This window comes from Haliotis rufescens, unplaced genomic scaffold (assembly GCF_023055435.1).
Source record: "Haliotis rufescens isolate VD_foot unplaced genomic scaffold, xgHalRufe1.0.p SCAF_18, whole genome shotgun sequence".
NCBI classification, from domain to species: domain Eukaryota; kingdom Metazoa; phylum Mollusca; class Gastropoda; order Lepetellida; family Haliotidae; genus Haliotis; species Haliotis rufescens.
In genome coordinates, this window is record NW_025963868.1 from 8,622,458 (window position 1) to 8,643,138 (window position 20,681).

Sequence of the window (20,681 nt, forward strand, 5' to 3'; positions counted from 1 at the left end):
TATGCGGATGGTCGTGTCATCACAAGAGTATAAAACATCCTTGTCCCCTGGATTAGACATCAGTTTTTCTGAAATCATCGTCCTATCAAATTATGGAAAAGTTTGCTCTTTACGCTGAACTATACGAGGCCGAGAGCCGTTTCAAGAAAGCATGTGAGCAAGTTGTCTTGTTGAATGACAAGCTTGAAGGACTGCAGCATCGATATGAAAAGGCCCGTCAAGAAAACCACCGTTCATTCCGTTACAACATCCGACTCCGAATGGCCAGTGTGGAAGGCGTTCGCAATGCATACTATGAGTATGCTTGTGAAAAGGCCGAGAAAATAGCTGAGCTGAGATATTATGTCGCTGTCGACACCGAGGCCGCCTCTGAAGACTACGAGAGCGACGCCACCATGGAACACTAAACGCTCCATCAGTTGACATCTCCTTTCTCTTCAGTATCAAGACCAAAAGCTCTTGTCAGAGCTACACAAATATCACAAAAGAATGCTATGAACATGAACTGCTTCATTCCAAACGTCCCGTTCAACATCAAATCTCTTAGCTCTCACCACCTTCCCACAGAAGCATTTTGCAAGCTGACAACACAGTCGATTCTCATCTGTATTCTTTCCCAATATACACAGATGTTTTCAAATACACAAGCTACTTATATTCATTGGGGACGTTTATTCATTACCAAAGTAACTCAATTCTAACAACCCATGTACACACAAAACATCTTTAATAGAGTAAAACAATTTAAACCACACGTTTCATCACGTCCTATAGAAATAAGTGACTCACCAATACAAAATCGGTAATATTGACTACGAATATAGCTGCCAATGCTCTAGAGTTGCAACGATTTTTAAAATTACCAAGAGACGTTTAGAGTTTCAAAGAGCGCCAAAGCGTAATGCTTCTTCAAGTAAGACACAACTACTATCTGAAAAGGCATTTGGAAAAGTCGTCAGTGTTGAATAGATTTGGCTTAACATTAGGAAGACGGAGAGGGCGGTTTCTTTTGGACTCTGGCTTCGGTCTTTTGCAGCTATGAAAATAGGGAAAGTCATGTTTGTTTTGCTGTTAGAGGGATCATCTGCCTGAAACAAATTACTTGTAAAACTGTAGCTGTGCAGAAAGAACACAGACGCGTTTTCCTTAGCATTATCAACCGTTCGAATTGAAAATAGAAGCACTATTCTTCTTCAGGCTGAATCCAATGGTATGCATTTAGTTGCTTTTCAAGGTAGAGTCTTTGTATCTTGACCAAACTGTTGGATTTAGTTACAATGTAGATAAATATAAAAAGACACAATGTTCCTTGTCGCACAGGAAAGGGAATGTGTTTCTTGTAAAAACAGAAGATGATTCCACCTTGTACTGTCTCACATTCCAGATTGATGGTAGACACTGAGAACATAGTGTCTGCCTATCCATCAGCACAACAATAGCTTTGAACAAACAATAACCGACTCAATCAGTACCACTCACAAGATCTACAACGAACAGCCTAAACACGCACAACTATTCTTAAACACAGCAATTCTGACAGGTCAGCTGGCATGAGTTATCATTGCTTCTCAAAACATTTTAATCGACATGCAAATTGAAGCCGCTTGTGACACGGATATGCGGATGGTCGTGTCATCACAAGAGTATAAAACATCCTTGTCCCCTGGATTAGACATCAGTTTTTCTGAAATCATCGTCCTACCAAATTATGGAAAAGTTTGCTCTTTACGCTGAACTATACGAGGCCGAGAGCCGTTTCAAGAAAGCATGTGAGCAAGTTGTCTTGTTGAATGACAAGCTTGAAGGACTGCAGCATCGATATGACAAGGCCCGTCAAGAAAACCACCGTTCATTCCGTTACAACATCCGACTCCGAATGGCCAGTGTGGAAGGCGTTCGCAATGCATACTATGAGTATGCTTGTGAAAAGGCCGAGAAAATAGCTGAGCTGAGATATTATGTCGCTGTCGACACCGAGGCCGCCTCTGAAGACTACGAGAGCGACGCCACCATGGAACACTAAACGCTCCATCAGTTGACATCTCCTTTCTCTTCAGTATCAAGACCAAAAGCTCTTGTCAGAGCTACACAAATATCACAAAAGAATGCTATGAACATGAACTGCTTCATTCCAAACGTCCCGTTCAACATCAAATCTCTTAGCTCTCACCACCTTCCCACAGAAGCATTTTGCAAGCTGACAACACAGTCGATTCTCATCTGTATTCTTTCCCAATATACACAGATGTTTTCAAATACACAAGTTACTTATATTCATTGGGGACGTTTATTCATTACCAAAGTAACTCAATTCTAACAACCCATGTACACACAAAACATCTTTAATAGAGTAAAACAATTTAAACCACACGTTTCATCACGTCCTATAGAAATAAGTGACTCACCAATACAAAATTGGTAATATTGACTACGAATATAGCTGCCAATGCTCTAGAGTTGCAACGATTTTTAAAATTACCAAGAGACGTTTAGAGTTTCAAAGAGCGCCAAAGCGTAATGCTTCTTCAAGTAAGTCACAACTACTATCTGAAAAGGCATTTGGAAAAGTCGTCAGTGTTGAATAGATTTGGCTTAACATTAGGAAGACGGAGAGGGCGGTTTCTTTTGGACTCTGGCTTCGGTCTTTTGCAGCTATGAAAATAGGGAAAGTCATGTTTGTTTTGCTGTTAGAGGGATCATCTGCCTGAAACAAATTACTTGTAAAACTGTAGCTGTGCTGAAAGAACACAGACGCGTTTTCCTTAGCATTATCAACCGTTCGAATTGAAAATAGAAGCACTATTCTTCTTCAGGCTGAATCCAATGGTATGCATTTAGTTGCTTTTCAAGGTAGAGTCTTTGTATCTTGACCAAACTGTTGGATTTAGTTACAATGTAGATAAATATAAAAAGACACAATGTTCCTTGTCGCACAGGAAAGGGAATGTGTTTCTTGTAAAAACAGAAGATGATTCCACCTTGTACTGTCTCACATTCCAGATTGATGGTAGACACTGAGAACATAGTGTCTGCCTATCCATCAGCACAACAATAGCTTTGAACAAACAATAACCGACTCAATCAGTACCACTCACAAGATCTACAACGAACAGCCTAAACACGCACAACTATTCTTAAACACAGCAATTCTGACAGGTCAGCTGGCATGAGTTATCATTGCTTCTCAAAACATTTTAATCGACATGCAAATTGAAGCCGCTTGTGACACGGATATGCGGATGGTCGTGTCATCACAAGAGTATAAAACATCCTTGTCCCCTGGATTAGACATCAGTTTTTCTGAAATCATCGTCCTACCAAATTATGGAAAAGTTTGCTCTTTACGCTGAACTATACGAGGCCGAGAGCCGTTTCAAGAAAGCATGTGAGCAAGTTGTCTTGTTGAATGACAAGCTTGAAGGACTGCAGCATCGATATGACAAGGCCCGTCAAGAAAACCACCGTTCATTCCGTTACAACATCCGACTCCGAATGGCCAGTGTGGAAGGCGTTCGCAATGCATACTATGAGTATGCTTGTGAAAAGGCCGAGAAAATAGCTGAGCTGAGATATTATGTCGCTGTCGACACCGAGGCCGCCTCTGAAGACTACGAGAGCGACGCCACCATGGAACACTAAACGCTCCATCAGTTGACATCTCCTTTCTCTTCAGTATCAAGACCAAAAGCTCTTGTCAGAGCTACACAAATATCACAAAAGAATGCTATGAACATGAACTGCTTCATTCCAAACGTCCCGTTCAACATCAAATCTCTTAGCTCTCACCACCTTCCCACAGAAGCATTTTGCAAGCTGACAACACAGTCGATTCTCATCTGTATTCTTTCCCAATATACACAGATGTTTTCAAATACACAAGCTACTTATATTCATTGGGGACGTTTATTCATTACCAAAGTAACTCAATTCTAACAACCCATGTACACACAAAACATCTTTAATAGAGTAAAACAATTTAAACCACACGTTTCATCACGTCCTATAGAAATAAGTGACTCACCAATACAAAATCGGTAATATTGACTACGAATATAGCTGCCAATGCTCTAGAGTTGCAACGATTTTTAAAATTACCAAGAGACGTTTAGAGTTTCAAAGAGCGCCAAAGCGTAATGCTTCTTCAAGTAAGACACAACTACTATCTGAAAAGGCATTTGGAAAAGTCGTCAGTGTTGAATAGATTTGGCTTAACATTAGGAAGACGGAGAGGGCGGTTTCTTTTGGACTCTGGCTTCGGTCTTTTGCAGCTATGAAAATAGGGAAAGTCATGTTTGTTTTGCTGTTAGAGGGATCATCTGCCTGAAACAAATTACTTGTAAAACTGTAGCTGTGCTGAAAGAACACAGACGCGTTTTCCTTAGCATTATCAACCGTTCGAATTGAAAATAGAAGCACTATTCTTCTTCAGGCTGAATCCAATGGTATGCATTTAGTTGCTTTTCAAGGTAGAGTCTTTGTATCTTGACCAAACTGTTGGATTTAGTTACAATGTAGATAAATATAAAAAGACACAATGTTCCTTGTCGCACAGGAAAGGGAATGTGTTTCTTGTAAAAACAGAAGATGATTCCACCTTGTACTGTCTCACATTCCAGATTGATGGTAGACACTGAGAACATAGTGTCTGCCTATCCATCAGCACAACAATAGCTTTGAACAAACAATAACCGACTCAATCAGTACCACTCACAAGATCTACAACGAACAGCCTAAACACGCACAACTATTCTTAAACACAGCAATTCTGACAGGTCAGCTGGCATGAGTTATCATTGCTTCTCAAAACATTTTAATCGACATGCAAATTGAAGCCGCTTGTGACACGGATATGCGGATGGTCGTGTCATCACAAGAGTATAAAACATCCTTGTCCCCTGGATTAGACATCAGTTTTTCTGAAATCATCGTCCTACCAAATTATGGAAAAGTTTGCTCTTTACGCTGAACTATACGAGGCCGAGAGCCGTTTCAAGAAAGCATGTGAGCAAGTTGTCTTGTTGAATGACAAGCTTGAAGGACTGCAGCATCGATATGACAAGGCCCGTCAAGAAAACCACCGTTCATTCCGTTACAACATCCGACTCCGAATGGCCAGTGTGGAAGGCGTTCGCAATGCATACTATGAGTATGCTTGTGAAAAGGCCGAGAAAATAGCTGAGCTGAGATATTATGTCGCTGTCGACACCGAGGCCGCCTCTGAAGACTACGAGAGCGACGCCACCATGGAACACTAAACGCTCCATCAGTTGACATCTCCTTTCTCTTCAGTATCAAGACCAAAAGCTCTTGTCAGAGCTACACAAATATCACAAAAGAATGCTATGAACATGAACTGCTTCATTCCAAACGTCCCGTTCAACATCAAATCTCTTAGCTCTCACCACCTTCCCACAGAAGCATTTTGCAAGCTGACAACACAGTCGATTCTCATCTGTATTCTTTCCCAATATACACAGATGTTTTCAAATACACAAGCTACTTATATTCATTGGGGACGTTTATTCATTACCAAAGTAACTCAATTCTAACAACCCATGTACACACAAAACATCTTTAATAGAGTAAAACAATTTAAACCACACGTTTCATCACGTCCTATAGAAATAAGTGACTCACCAATACAAAATTGGTAATATTGACTACGAATATAGCTGCCAATGCTCTAGAGTTGCAACGATTTTTAAAATTACCAAGAGACGTTTAGAGTTTCAAAGAGCGCCAAAGCGTAATGCTTCTTCAAGTAAGACACAACTACTGCCTGAAAAGGCATTTGGAAAAGTCGTCAGTGTTGAATGGATTTGGCTTAACATTAGGAAGACGGAGAGGGCGGTTTCTTTTGGACTCTGGCTTCGGTCTTTTGCAGCTATGAAAATAGGGAAAGTCATGTTTGTTTTGCTGTTAGAGGGATCATCTGCCTGAAACAAATTACTTGTAAAACTGTAGCTGTGCAGAAAGAACACAGACGCGTTTTCCTTAGCATTATCAACCGTTCGAATTGAAAATAGAAGCACTATTCTTCTTCAGGCTGAATCCAATGGTATGCATTTAGTTGCTTTTCAAGGTAGAGTCTTTGTATCTTGACCAAACTGTTGGATTTAGTTACAATGTAGATAAATATAAAAAGACACAATGTTCCTTGTCGCACAGGAAAGGGAATGTGTTTCTTGTAAAAACAGAAGATGATTCCACCTTGTACTGTCTCACATTCCAGATTGATGGTAGACACTGAGAACATAGTGTCTGCCTATCCATCAGCACAACAATAGCTTTGAACAAACAATAACCGACTCAATCAGTACCACTCACAAGATCTACAACGAACAGCCTAAACACGCACAACTATTCTTAAACACAGCAATTCTGACAGGTCAGCTGGTATGAGTTATCATTGCTTCTCAAAACATTTTAATCGACATGCAAATTGAAGCCGCTTGTGACACGGATATGCAGATGGTCGTGTCATCACAAGAGTATAAAACAGCCTTGTCCCCTGGATTAGACATCAGTTTTTCTGAAATCATCCTCCTATCAACATTATGGAAAAGTTTGCTCTTTACGCTGAACTATACGAGGCCGAGAGCCGTTTCAAGAAAGCATGTGAGCAAGTTGTCTTGTTGAATGACAAGCTTGAAGGACTGCAGCATCGATATGACAAGGCCCGTCAAGAAAACCACCGTTCATTCCGTTACAACCTCCGACTCCGAATGGCCAGTGTGGAAGGCGTTCGCAATGCATACTACGAGTATGCTTGTGAAAAGGCCGAGAAAATAGCTGAGCTGAGATATTATGTCGCTGTCGACACCGAGGCCGCCTCTGAAGACTACGAGAGCGACGCCACCATGGAACACTAAACGCTCCATCAGTTGACATCTCCTTTCTCTTCAGTATCAAGACCAAAAGCTCTTGTCAGAGCTACACAAATATCACAAAAGAATGCTATGAACATGAACTGCTTCATTCCAAACGTCCCGTTCAACATCAAATCTCTTAGCTCTCACCACCTTCCCACAGAAGCATTTTGCAAGCTGACAACACAGTCGATTCTCATCTGTATTCTTTCCCAATATACACAGATGTTTTCAAATACACAAGCTACTTATATTCATTGGGGACGTTTATTCATTACCAAAGTAACTCAATTCTAACAACCCATGTACACACAAAACATCTTTAATAGAGTAAAACAATTTAAACCACACGTTTCATCACGTCCTATAGAAATAAGTGACTCACCAATACAAAATCGGTAATATTGACTACGAATATAGCTGCCAATGCTCTAGAGTTGCAACGATTTTTAAAATTACCAAGAGACGTTTAGAGTTTCAAAGAGCGCCAAAGCGTAATGCTTCTTCAAGTAAGACACAACTACTATCTGAAAAGGCATTTGGAAAAGTCGTCAGTGTTGAATAGATTTGGCTTAACATTAGGAAGACGGAGAGGGCGGTTTCTTTTGGACTCTGGCTTCGGTCTTTTGCAGCTATGAAAATAGGGAAAGTCATGTTTGTTTTGCTGTTAGAGGGATCATCTGCCTGAAACAAATTACTTGTAAAACTGTAGCTGTGCTGAAAGAACACAGACGCGTTTTCCTTAGCATTATCAACCGTTCGAATTGAAAATAGAAGCACTATTCTTCTTCAGGCTGAATCCAATGGTATGCATTTAGTTGCTTTTCAAGGTAGAGTCTTTGTATCTTGACCAAACTGTTGGATTTAGAAACAATGAAGATAAATATAAAAAGACACAATGTTCCTTGTCGCACAGGAAAGGGAATGTGTTTCTTGTAAAAACAGAAGATGATTCCACCTTGTACTGTCTCACATTCCAGATTGATGGTAGACACTGAGAACATAGTGTCTGCTTATCCATCAGCACAACAATAGCTTTGAACAAACAATAACCGACTCAATCAGTACCACTCACAAGATCTACAACGAACAGCCTAAACACGCACAACTATTCTTAAACACAGCAATTCTGACAGGTCAGCTGGTATGAGTTATCATTGCTTCTCAAAACATTTTAATCGACATGCAAATTGAAGCCGCTTGTGACACGGATATGCAGATGGTCGTGTCATCACAAGAGTATAAAACAGCCTTGTCCCCTTGATTAGACATCAGTTTTTCTGAAATCATCCTCCTATCAACATTATGGAAAAGTTTGCTCTTTACGCTGAACTATACGAGGCCGAGAGCCGTTTCAAGAAAGCATGTGAGCAAGTTGTCTTGTTGAATGACAAGCTTGAAGGACTGCAGCATCGATATGACAAGGCCCGTCAAGAAAACCACCGTTCATTCCGTTACAACCTCCGACTCCGAATGGCCAGTGTGGAAGGCGTTCGCAATGCATACTACGAGTATGCTTGTGAAAAGGCCGAGAAAATAGCTGAGCTGAGATATTATGTCGCTGTCGACACCGAGGCCGCCTCTGAAGACTACGAGAGCGACGCCACCATGGAACACTAAACGCTCCATCAGTTGACATCTCCTTTCTCTTCAGTATCAAGACCAAAAGCTCTTGTCAGAGCTACACAAATATCACAAAAGAATGCTATGAACATGAACTGCTTCATTCCAAACGTCCCGTTCAACATCAAATCTCTTAGCTCTCACCACCTTCCCACAGAAGCATTTTGCAAGCTGACAACACAGTCGATTCTCATCTGTATTCTTTCCCAATATACACAGATGTTTTCAAATACACAAGCTACTTATATTCATTGGGGACGTTTATTCATTACCAAAGTAACTCAATTCTAACAACCCATGTACACACAAAACATCTTTAATAGAGTAAAACAATTTAAACCACACGTTTCATCACGTCCTATAGAAATAAGTGACTCACCAATACAAAATCGGTAATATTGACTACGAATATAGCTGCCAATGCTCTAGAGTTGCAACGATTTTTAAAATTACCAAGAGACGTTTAGAGTTTCAAAGAGCGCCAAAGCGTAATGCTTCTTCAAGTAAGACACAACTACTGTCTGAAAAGGCATTTGGAAAAGTCGTCAGTGTTGAATAGATTTGGCTTAACATTAGGAAGACGGAGAGGGCGGTTTCTTTTGGACTCTGGCTTCGGTCTTTTGCAGCTATGAAAATAGGGAAAGTCATGTTTGTTTTGCTGTTAGAGGGATCATCTGCCTGAAACAAATTACTTGTAAAACTGTAGCTGTGCTGAAAGAACACAGACGCGTTTTCCTTAGCATTATCAACCGTTCGAATTGAAAATAGAAGCACTATTCTTCTTCAGGCTGAATCCAATGGTATGCATTTAGTTGCTTTTCAAGGTAGAGTCTTTGTATCTTGACCAAACTGTTGGATTTAGTTACAATGTAGATAAATATAAAAAGACACAATGTTCCTTGTCGCACAGGAAAGGGAATGTGTTTCTTGTAAAAACAGAAGATGATTCCACCTTGTACTGTCTCACATTCCAGATTGATGGTAGACACTGAGAACATAGTGTCTGCCTATCCATCAGCACAACAATAGCTTTGAACAAACAATAACCGACTCAATCAGTACCACTCACAAGATCTACAACGAACAGCCTAAACACGAACAACTATTCTTAAACACAGCAATTCTGACAGGTCAGCTGGTATGAGTTATCATTGCTTCTCAAAACATTTTAATCGACATGCAAATTGAAGCCGCTTGTGACACGGATATGCAGATGGTCGTGTCATCACAAGAGTATAAAACAGCCTTGTCCCCTGGATTAGACATCAGTTTTTCTGAAATCATCCTCCTATCAACATTATGGAAAAGTTTGCTCTTTACGCTGAACTATACGAGGCCGAGAGCCGTTTCAAGAAAGCATGTGAGCAAGTTGTCTTGTTGAATGACAAGCTTGAAGGACTGCAGCATCGATATGACAAGGCCCGTCAAGAAAACCACCGTTCATTCCGTTACAACCTCCGACTCCGAATGGCCAGTGTGGAAGGCGTTCGCAATGCATACTACGAGTATGCTTGTGAAAAGGCCGAGAAAATAGCTGAGCTGAGATATTATGTCGCTGTCGACACCGAGGCCGCCTCTGAAGACTACGAGAGCGACGCCACCATGGAACACTAAACGCTCCATCAGTTGACATCTCCTTTCTCTTCAGTATCAAGACCAAAAGCTCTTGTCAGAGCTACACAAATATCACAAAAGAATGCTATGAACATGAACTGCTTCATTCCAAACGTCCCGTTCAACATCAAATCTCTTAGCTCTCACCACCTTCCCACAGAAGCATTTTGCAAGCTGACAACACAGTCGATTCTCATCTGTATTCTTTCCCAATATACACAGATGTTTTCAAATACACAAGCTACTTATATTCATTGGGGACGTTTATTCATTACCAAAGTAACTCAATTCTAACAACCCATGTACACACAAAACATCTTTAATAGAGTAAAACAATTTAAACCACACATTTCATCACGTCCTATAGAAATAAGTGACTCACCAATACAAAATCGGTAATATTGACTACGAATATAGCTGCCAATGCTCTAGAGTTGCAACGATTTTAAAAATTACCAAGAGACGTTTAGAGTTTCAAAGAGCGCCAAAGCGTAATGCTTCTTCAAGTAAGACACAACTACTGTCTGAAAAGGCATTTGGAAAAGTCGTCAGTGTTGAATAGATTTGGCTTAACATTAGGAAGACGGAGAGGGCGGTTTCTTTTGGACTCTGGCTTCGGTCTTTTGCAGCTATAAAAATAGGGAAAGTCATGTTTGTTTTGCTGTTAGAGGGATCATCTGCCTGAAACAAATTACTTGTAAAACTGTGGCTGTGCAGAAAGAACACAGACGCGTTTTCCTTAGCATTATCAACCGTTCGAATTGAAAATAGAAGCACTATTCTTCTTCAGGCTGAATCCAATGGTATGCATTTAGTTGCTTTTCAAGGTAGAGTCTTTGTATCTTGACCAAACTGTTGGATTTAGAAACAATGAAGATAAATATAAAAAGACACAATGTTCCTTGTCGCACAGGAAAGGGAATGTGTTTCTTGTAAAAACAGAAGATGATTCCACCTTGTACTGTCTCACATTCCAGATTGATGGTAGACACTGAGAACATAGTGTCTGCTTATCCATCAGCACAACAATAGCTTTGAACAAACAATAACCGACTCAATCAGTACCACTCACAAGATCTACAACGAACAGCCTAAACACGCACAACTATTCTTAAACACAGCAATTCTGACAGGTCAGCTGGTATGAGTTATCATTGCTTCTCAAAACATTTTAATCGACATGCAAATTGAAGCCGCTTGTGACACGGATATGCAGATGGTCGTGTCATCACAAGAGTATAAAACAGCCTTGTCCCCTGGATTAGACATCAGTTTTTCTGAAATCATCCTCCTATCAACATTATGGAAAAGTTTGCTCTTTACGCTGAACTATACGAGGCCGAGAGCCGTTTCAAGAAAGCTTGTGAGCAAGTTGTCTTGTTGAATGACAAGCTTGAAGGACTGCAGCATCGATATGACAAGGCCCGTCAAGAAAACCACCGTTCATTCCGTTACAACCTCCGACTCCGAATGGCCAGTGTGGAAGGCGTTCGCAATGCATACTACGAGTATGCTTGTGAAAAGGCCGAGAAAATAGCTGAGCTGAGATATTATGTCGCTGTCGACACCGAGGCCGCCTCTGAAGACTACGAGAGCGACGCCACCATGGAACACTAAATGCTCCATCAGTTGACATCTCCTTTCTCTTCAGTATCAAGACCAAAAGCTCTTGTCAGAGCTACACAAATATCACAAAAGAATGCTATGAACATGAACTGCTTCATTCCAAACGTCCCGTTCAACATCAAATCTCTTAGCTCTCACCACCTTCCCACAGAAGCATTTTGCAAGCTGACAACACAGTCGATTCTCATCTGTATTCTTTCCCAATATACACAGATGTTTTCAAATACACAAGTTACTTATATTCATTGGGGACGTTTATTCATTACCAAAGTAACTCAGTTCTAACAACCCATGTACACACAAAACATCTTTAATAGAGTAAAACAATTTAAACCACACGTTTCATCACGTCCTATAGAAATAAGTGACTCACCAATACAAAATTGGTAATATTGACTACGAATATAGCTGCCAATGCTCTAGAGTTGCAACGATTTTTAAAATTACCAAGAGACGTTTAGAGTTTCAAAGAGCGCCAAAGCGTAATGCTTCTTCAAGTAAGACACAACTACTGTCTGAAAAGGCATTTGGAAAAGTCGTCAGTGTTGAATAGATTTGGCTTAACATTAGGAAGACGGAGAGGGCGGTTTCTTTTGGACTCTGGCTTCGGTCTTTTGCAGCTATAAAAATAGGGAAAGTCATGTTTGTTTTGCTGTTAGAGGGATCATCTGCCTGAAACAAATTACTTGTAAAACTGTGGCTGTGCAGAAAGAACACAGACGCGTTTTCCTTAGCATTATCAACCGTTCGAATTGAAAATAGAAGCACTATTCTTCTTCAGGCTGAATCCAATGGTATGCATTTAGTTGCTTTTCAAGGTAGAGTCTTTGTATCTTGACCAAACTGTTGGATTTAGAAACAATGAAGATAAATATAAAAAGACACAATGTTCCTTGTCGCACAGGAAAGGGAATGTGTTTCTTGTAAAAACAGAAGATGATTCCACCTTGTACTGTCTCACATTCCAGATTGATGGTAGACACTGAGAACATAGTGTCTGCTTATCCATCAGCACAACAATAGCTTTGAACAAACAATAACCGACTCAATCAGTACCACTCACAAGATCTACAACGAACAGCCTAAACACGCACAACTATTCTTAAACACAGCAATTCTGACAGGTCAGCTGGTATGAGTTATCATTGCTTCTCAAAACATTTTAATCGACATGCAAATTGAAGCCGCTTGTGACACGGATATGCAGATGGTCGTGTCATCACAAGAGTATAAAACAGCCTTGTCCCCTGGATTAGACATCAGTTTTTCTGAAATCATCCTCCTATCAACATTATGGAAAAGTTTGCTCTTTACGCTGAACTATACGAGGCCGAGAGCCGTTTCAAGAAAGCTTGTGAGCAAGTTGTCTTGTTGAATGACAAGCTTGAAGGACTGCAGCATCGATATGACAAGGCCCGTCAAGAAAACCACCGTTCATTCCGTTACAACCTCCGACTCCGAATGGCCAGTGTGGAAGGCGTTCGCAATGCATACTACGAGTATGCTTGTGAAAAGGCCGAGAAAATAGCTGAGCTGAGATATTATGTCGCTGTCGACACCGAGGCCGCCTCTGAAGACTACGAGAGCGACGCCACCATGGAACACTAAATGCTCCATCAGTTGACATCTCCTTTCTCTTCAGTATCAAGACCAAAAGCTCTTGTCAGAGCTACACAAATATCACAAAAGAATGCTATGAACATGAACTGCTTCATTCCAAACGTCCCGTTCAACATCAAATCTCTTAGCTCTCACCACCTTCCCACAGAAGCATTTTGCAAGCTGACAACACAGTCGATTCTCATCTGTATTCTTTCCCAATATACACAGATGTTTTCAAATACACAAGTTACTTATATTCATTGGGGACGTTTATTCATTACCAAAGTAACTCAATTCTAACAACCCATGTACACACAAAACATCTTTAATAGAGTAAAACAATTTAAACCACACGTTTCATCACGTCCTATAGAAATAAGTGACTCACCAATACAAAATTGGTAATATTGACTACGAATATAGCTGCCAATGCTCTAGAGTTGCAACGATTTTTAAAATTACCAAGAGACGTTTAGAGTTTCAAAGAGCGCCAAAGCGTAATGCTTCTTCAAGTAAGACACAACTACTGTCTGAAAAGGCATTTGGAAAAGTCGTCAGTGTTGAATAGATTTGGCTTAACATTAGGAAGACGGAGAGGGCGGTTTCTTTTGGACTCTGGCTTCGGTCTTTTGCAGCTATGAAAATAGGGAAAGTCATGTTTGTTTTGCTGTTAGAGGGATCATCTGCCTGAAACAAATTACTTGTAAAACTGTAGCTGTGCTGAAAGAACACAGACGCGTTTTCCTTAGCATTATCAACCGTTCGAATTGAAAATAGAAGCACTATTCTTCTTCAGGCTGAATCCAATGGTATGCATTTAGTTGCTTTTCAAGGTAGAGTCTTTGTATCTTGACCAAACTGTTGGATTTAGAAACAATGAAGATAAATATAAAAAGACACAATGTTCCTTGTCGCACAGGAAAGGGAATGTGTTTCTTGTAAAAACAGAAGATGATTCCACCTTGTACTGTCTCACATTCCAGATTGATGGTAGACACTGAGAACATAGTGTCTGCTTATCCATCAGCACAACAATAGCTTTGAACAAACAATAACCGACTCAATCAGTACCACTCACAAGATCTACAACGAACAGCCTAAACACGAACAACTATTCTTAAACACAGCAATTCTGACAGGTCAGCTGGTATGAGTTATCATTGCTTCTCAAAACATTTTAATCGACATGCAAATTGAAGCCGCTTGTGACACGGATATGCAGATGGTCGTGTCATCACAAGAGTATAAAACAGCCTTGTCCCCTGGATTAGACATCAGTTTTTCTGAAATCATCCTCCTATCAACATTATGGAAAAGTTTGCTCTTTACGCTGAACTATACGAGGCCGAGAGCCGTTTCAAGAAAGCATATGAGCAAGTTGTCTTGTTGAATGACAAGCTTGAAGGACTGCAGCATCGATATGACAAGGCCCGTCAAGAAAACCACCGTTCATTCCGTTACAACCTCCGACTCCGAATGGCCAGTGTGGAAGGCGTTCGCAATGCATACTACGAGTATGCTTGTGAAAAGGCCGAGAAAATAGCTGAGCTGAGATATTATGTCGCTGTCGACACCGAGGCCGCCTCTGAAGACTACGAGAGCGACGCCACCATGGAACACTAAATGCTCCATCAGTTGACATCTCCTTTCTCTTCAGTATCAAGACCAAAAGCTCTTGTCAGAGCTACACAAATATCACAAAAGAATGCTATGAACATGAACTGCTTCATTCCAAACGTCCCGTTCAACATCAAATCTCTTAGCTCTCACCACCTTCCCACAGAAGCATTTTGCAAGCTGACAACACAGTCGATTCTCATCTGTATTCTTTCCCAATATACACAGATGTTTTCAAATACACAAGTTACTTATATTCATTGGGGACGTTTATTCATTACCAAAGTAACTCAATTCTAACAACCCATGTACACACAAAACATCTTTAATAGAGTAAAACAATTTAAACCACACGTTTCATCACGTCCTATAGAAATAAGTGACTCACCAATACAAAATTGGTAATATTGACTACGAATATAGCTGCCAATGCTCTAGAGTTGCAACGATTTTTAAAATTACCAAGAGACGTTTAGAGTTTCAAAGAGCGCCAAAGCGTAATGCTTCTTCAAGTAAGACACAACTACTGCCTGAAAAGGCATTTGGAAAAGTCGTCAGTGTTGAATAGATTTGGCTTAACATTAGGAAGACGGAGAGGGCGGTTTCTTTTGGACTCTGGCTTCGGTCTTTTGCAGCTATGAAAATAGGGAAAGTCATGTTTGTTTTGCTGTTAGAGGGATCATCTGCCTGAAACAAATTACTTGTAAAACTGTAGCTGTGCTGAAAGAACACAGACGCGTTTTCCTTAGCATTATCAACCGTTCGAATTGAAAATAGAAGCACTATTCTTCTTCAGGCTGAATCCAATGGTATGCATTTAGTTGCTTTTCAAGGTAGAGTCTTTGTATCTTGACCAAACTGTTGGATTTAGTTACAATGTAGATAAATATAAAAAGACACAATGTTCCTTGTCGCACAGGAAAGGGAATGTGTTTCTTGTAAAAACAGAAGATGATTCCACCTTGTACTGTCTCACATTCCAGATTGATGGTAGACACTGAGAACATAGTGTCTGCCTATCCATCAGCACAACAATAGCTTTGAACAAACAATAACCGACTCAATCAGTACCACTCACAAGATCTACAACGAACAGCCTAAACACGAACAACTATTCTTAAACACAGCAATTCTGACAGGTCAGCTGGTATGAGTTATCATTGCTTCTCAAAACATTTTAATCGACATGCAAATTGAAGCCGCTTGTGACACGGATATGCAGATGGTCGTGTCATCACAAGAGTATAAAACAGCCTTGTCCCCTGGATTAGACATCAGTTTTTCTGAAATCATCCTCCTATCAACATTATGGAAAAGTTTGCTCTTTACGCTGAACTATACGAGGCCGAGAGCCGTTTCAAGAAAGCATGTGAGCAAGTTGTCTTGTTGAATGACAAGCTTGAAGGACTGCAGCATCGATATGACAAGGCCCGTCAAGAAAACCACCGTTCATTCCGTTACAACCTCCGACTCCGAATGGCCAGTGTGGAAGGCGTTCGCAATGCATACTACGAGTATGCTTGTGAAAAGGCCGAGAAAATAGCTGAGCTGAGATATTATGTCGCTGTCGACACCGAGGCCGCCTCTGAAGACTACGAGAGCGACGCCACCATGGAACACTAAACGCTCCATCAGTTGACATCTCCTTTCTCTTCAGTATCAAGACCAAAAGCTCTTGTCAGAGCTACACAAATATCACAAAAGAATGCTATGAACATGAACTGCTTCATTCCAAACGTCCCGTTCAACATCAAATCTCTTAGCTCTCACCACCTTCCCACAGAAGCATTTTGCAAGCTGACAACACAGTCGATTCTCATCTGTATTCTTTCCCAATATACACAGATGTTTTCAAATACACAAGCTACTTATATTCATTGGGGACGTTTATTCATTACCAAAGTAACTCAATTCTAACAACCCATGTACACACAAAACATCTTTAATAGAGTAAAACAATTTAAACCACACGTTTCATCACGTCCTATAGAAATAAGTGACTCACCAATACAAAATCGGTAATATTGACTACGAATATAGCTGCCAATGCTCTAGAGTTACAACGATTTTTAAAATTACCAAGAGACGTTTAGAGTTTCAAAGAGCGCCAAAGCGTAATGCTTCTTCAAGTAAGACACAACTACTGTCTGAAAAGGCATTTGGAAAAGTCGTCAGTGTTGAATAGATTTGGCTTAACATTAGGAAGACGGAGAGGGCGGTTTCTTTTGGACTCTGGCTTCGGTCTTTTGCAGCTATGAAAATAGGGAAAGTCATGTTTGTTTTGCTGTTAGAGGGATCATCTGCCTGAAACAAATTACTTGTAAAACTGTAGCTGTGCTGAAAGAACACAGACGCGTTTTCCTTAGCATTATCAACCGTTCGAATTGAAAATAGAAGCACTATTCTTCTTCAGGCTGAATCCAATGGTATGCATTTAGTTGCTTTTCAAGGTAGAGTCTTTGTATCTTGACCAAACTGTTGGATTTAGAAACAATGAAGATCAATATAAAAAGACACAATGTTCCTTGTCGCACAGGAAAGGGAATGTGTTTCTTGTAAAAACAGAAGATGATTCCACCTTGTACTGTCTCACATTCCAGATTGATGGTAGACACTGAGAACATAGTGTCTGCTTATCCATCAGCACAACAATAGCTTTGAACAAACAATAACCGACTCAATCAGTACCACTCACAAGATCTACAACGAACAGCCTAAACACGCACAACTATTCTTAAACACAGCAATTCTGACAGGTCAGCTGGTATGAGTTATCATTGCTTCTCAAAACATTTTAATCGACATGCAAATTGAAGCCGCTTGTGACACGGATATGCAGATGGTCGTGTCATCACAAGAGTATAAAACAGCCTTGTCCCCTGGATTAGACATCAGTTTTTCTGAAATCATCCTCCTATCAACATTATGGAAAAGTTTGCTCTTTACGCTGAACTATACGAGGCCGAGAGCCGTTTCAAGAAAGCATGTGAGCAAGTTGTCTTGTTGAATGACAAGCTTGAAGGACTGCAGCATCGATATGACAAGGCCCGTCAAGAAAACCACCGTTCATTCCGTTACAACCTCCGACTCCGAATGGCCAGTGTGGAAGGCGTTCGCAATGCATACTACGAGTATGCTTGTGAAAAGGCCGAGAAAATAGCTGAGCTGAGATATTATGTCGCTGTCGACACCGAGGCCGCCTCTGAAGACTACGAGAGCGACGCCACCATGGAACACTAAACGCTCCATCACCTGACATCTCCTTTCTCTTCAGTATCAAGACCAAAAGCTCTTGTCAGAGCTACACAAATATCACAAAAGAATGCTATGAACATGAACTGCTTCATTCCAAACGTCCCGTTCAACATCAAATCTCTTAGCTCTCACCACCTTCCCACAGAAGCATTTTGCAAGCTGACAACACAGTCGATTCTCATCTGTATTCTTTCCCAATATACACAGATGTTTTCAAATACACAAGTTACTTATATTCATTGGGGACGTTTATTCATTACCAAAGTAACTCAATTCTAACAACCCATGTACACACAAAACATCTTTAATAGAGTAAAACAATTTAAACCACACGTTTCATCACGTCCTATAGAAATAAGTGACTCACCAATACAAAATCGGTAATATTGACTACGAATATAGCTGCCAATGCTCTAGAGTTGCAACGATTTTTAAAATTACCAAGAGACGTTTAGAGTTTCAAAGAGCGCCAAAGCGTAATGCTTCTTCAAGTAAGACACAACTACTATCTGAAAAGGCATTTGGAAAAGTCGTCAGTGTTGAATAGATTTGGCTTAACATTAGGAAGACGGAGAGGGCGGTTTCTTTTGGACTCTGGCTTCGGTCTTTTGCAGCTATGAAAATAGGGAAAGTCATGTTTGTTTTGCTGTTAGAGGGATCATCTGCCTGAAACAAATTACTTGTAAAACTGTAGCTGTGCTGAAAGAACACAGACGCGTTTTCCTTAGCATTATCAACCGTTCGAATTGAAAATAGAAGCACTATTCTTCTTCAGGCTGAATCCAATGGTATGCATTTAGTTGCTTTTCAAGGTAGAGTCTTTGTATCTTGACGAAACTGTTGGATTTAGAAACAATGTAGATAAATATAAAAAGACACAATGTTCCTTGTCGCACAGGAAAGGGAATGTGTTTCTTGTAAAAACAGAAGATGATTCCACCTTGTACTGTCTCACATTCCAGATTGATGGTAGACACTGAGAACATAGTGTCTGCTTATCCATCAGCACAACAATAGCTTTGAACAAACAATAACCGACTCAATCAGTACCACTCACAAGATCTACAACGAACAGCCTAAACACGAACAACTATTCTTAAACACAGCAATTCTGACAGGTCAGCTGGTATGAGTTATCATTGCTTCTCAAAACATTTTAATCGACATGCAAATTGAAGCCGCTTGTGACACGGATATGCAGATGGTCGTGTCATCACAAGAGTATAAAACAGCCTTGTCCCCTGGATTAGACATCAGTTTTTCTGAAATCATCCTCCTATCAACATTATGGAAAAGTTTGCTCTTTACGCTGAACTATACGAGGCCGAGAGCCGTTTCAAGAAAGCATGTGAGCAAGTTGTCTTGTTGAATGACAAGCTTGAAGGACTGCAGCATCGATATGACAAGGCCCGTCAAGGAAACCACCGTTCATTCCGTTACAACCTCCGACTCCGAATGGCCAGTGTGGAAGGCGTTCGCAATGCATACTACGAGTATGCTTGTGAAAAGGCCGAGAAAATAGCTGAGCTGAGATATTATGTCGCTGTCGACACCGAGGCCGCCTCTGAAGACTACGAGAGCGACGCCACCATGGAACACTAAACGCTCCATCAGTTGACATCTCCTTTCTCTTCAGTATCAAGACCAAAAGCTCTTGTCAGAGCTACACAAATATCACAAAAGAATGCTATGAACATGAACTGCTTCATTCCAAACATCCCGTTCAACATCAAATCTCTTAGCTCTCACCACCTTCCCACAGAAGCATTTTGCAAGCTGACAACACAGTCGATTCTCATCTGTATTCTTTCCCAATATACACAGATGTTTTCAAATACACAAGTTACTTATATTCATTGGGGACGTTTATTCATTACCAAAGTAACTCAATTCTAACAACCCATGTACACACAAAACATCTTTAATAGAGTAAAACAATTTAAACCACACGTTTCATCACGTCCTATAGAAATAAGTGACTCACCAATACAAAATCGGTAATATTGACTACGAATATAGCTGCCAATGCTCTAGAGTTGCAACGATTTTTAAAATTACCAGAGACGTTTAGAGTTTCAAAGAGCGCCAAAGCGTAATGCTTCTTCAAGTAAGATACAACTACTGCCTGAAAAGGCATTTGGAAAAGTCGTCAGTGTTGAATAGATTTGGCTTAACATTAGGAAGACGGAGAGGGCGGTTTCTTTTGGACTCTGGCTTCGGTCTTTTGCAGCTATGAAAATAGGGAAAGTCATGTTTGTTTTGCTGTTAGAGGGATCATCTGCCTGAAACAAATTACTTGTAAAACTGTAGCTGTGCTGAAAGAACACAGACGCGTTTTCCTTAGCATTATCAACCGTTCGAATTGAAAATAGAAGCACTATTCTTCTTCAGGCTGAATCCAATGGTATGCATTTAGTTGCTTTTCAAGGTAGAGTCTTTGTATCTTGACCAAACTGTTGGATTTAGAAACAATGA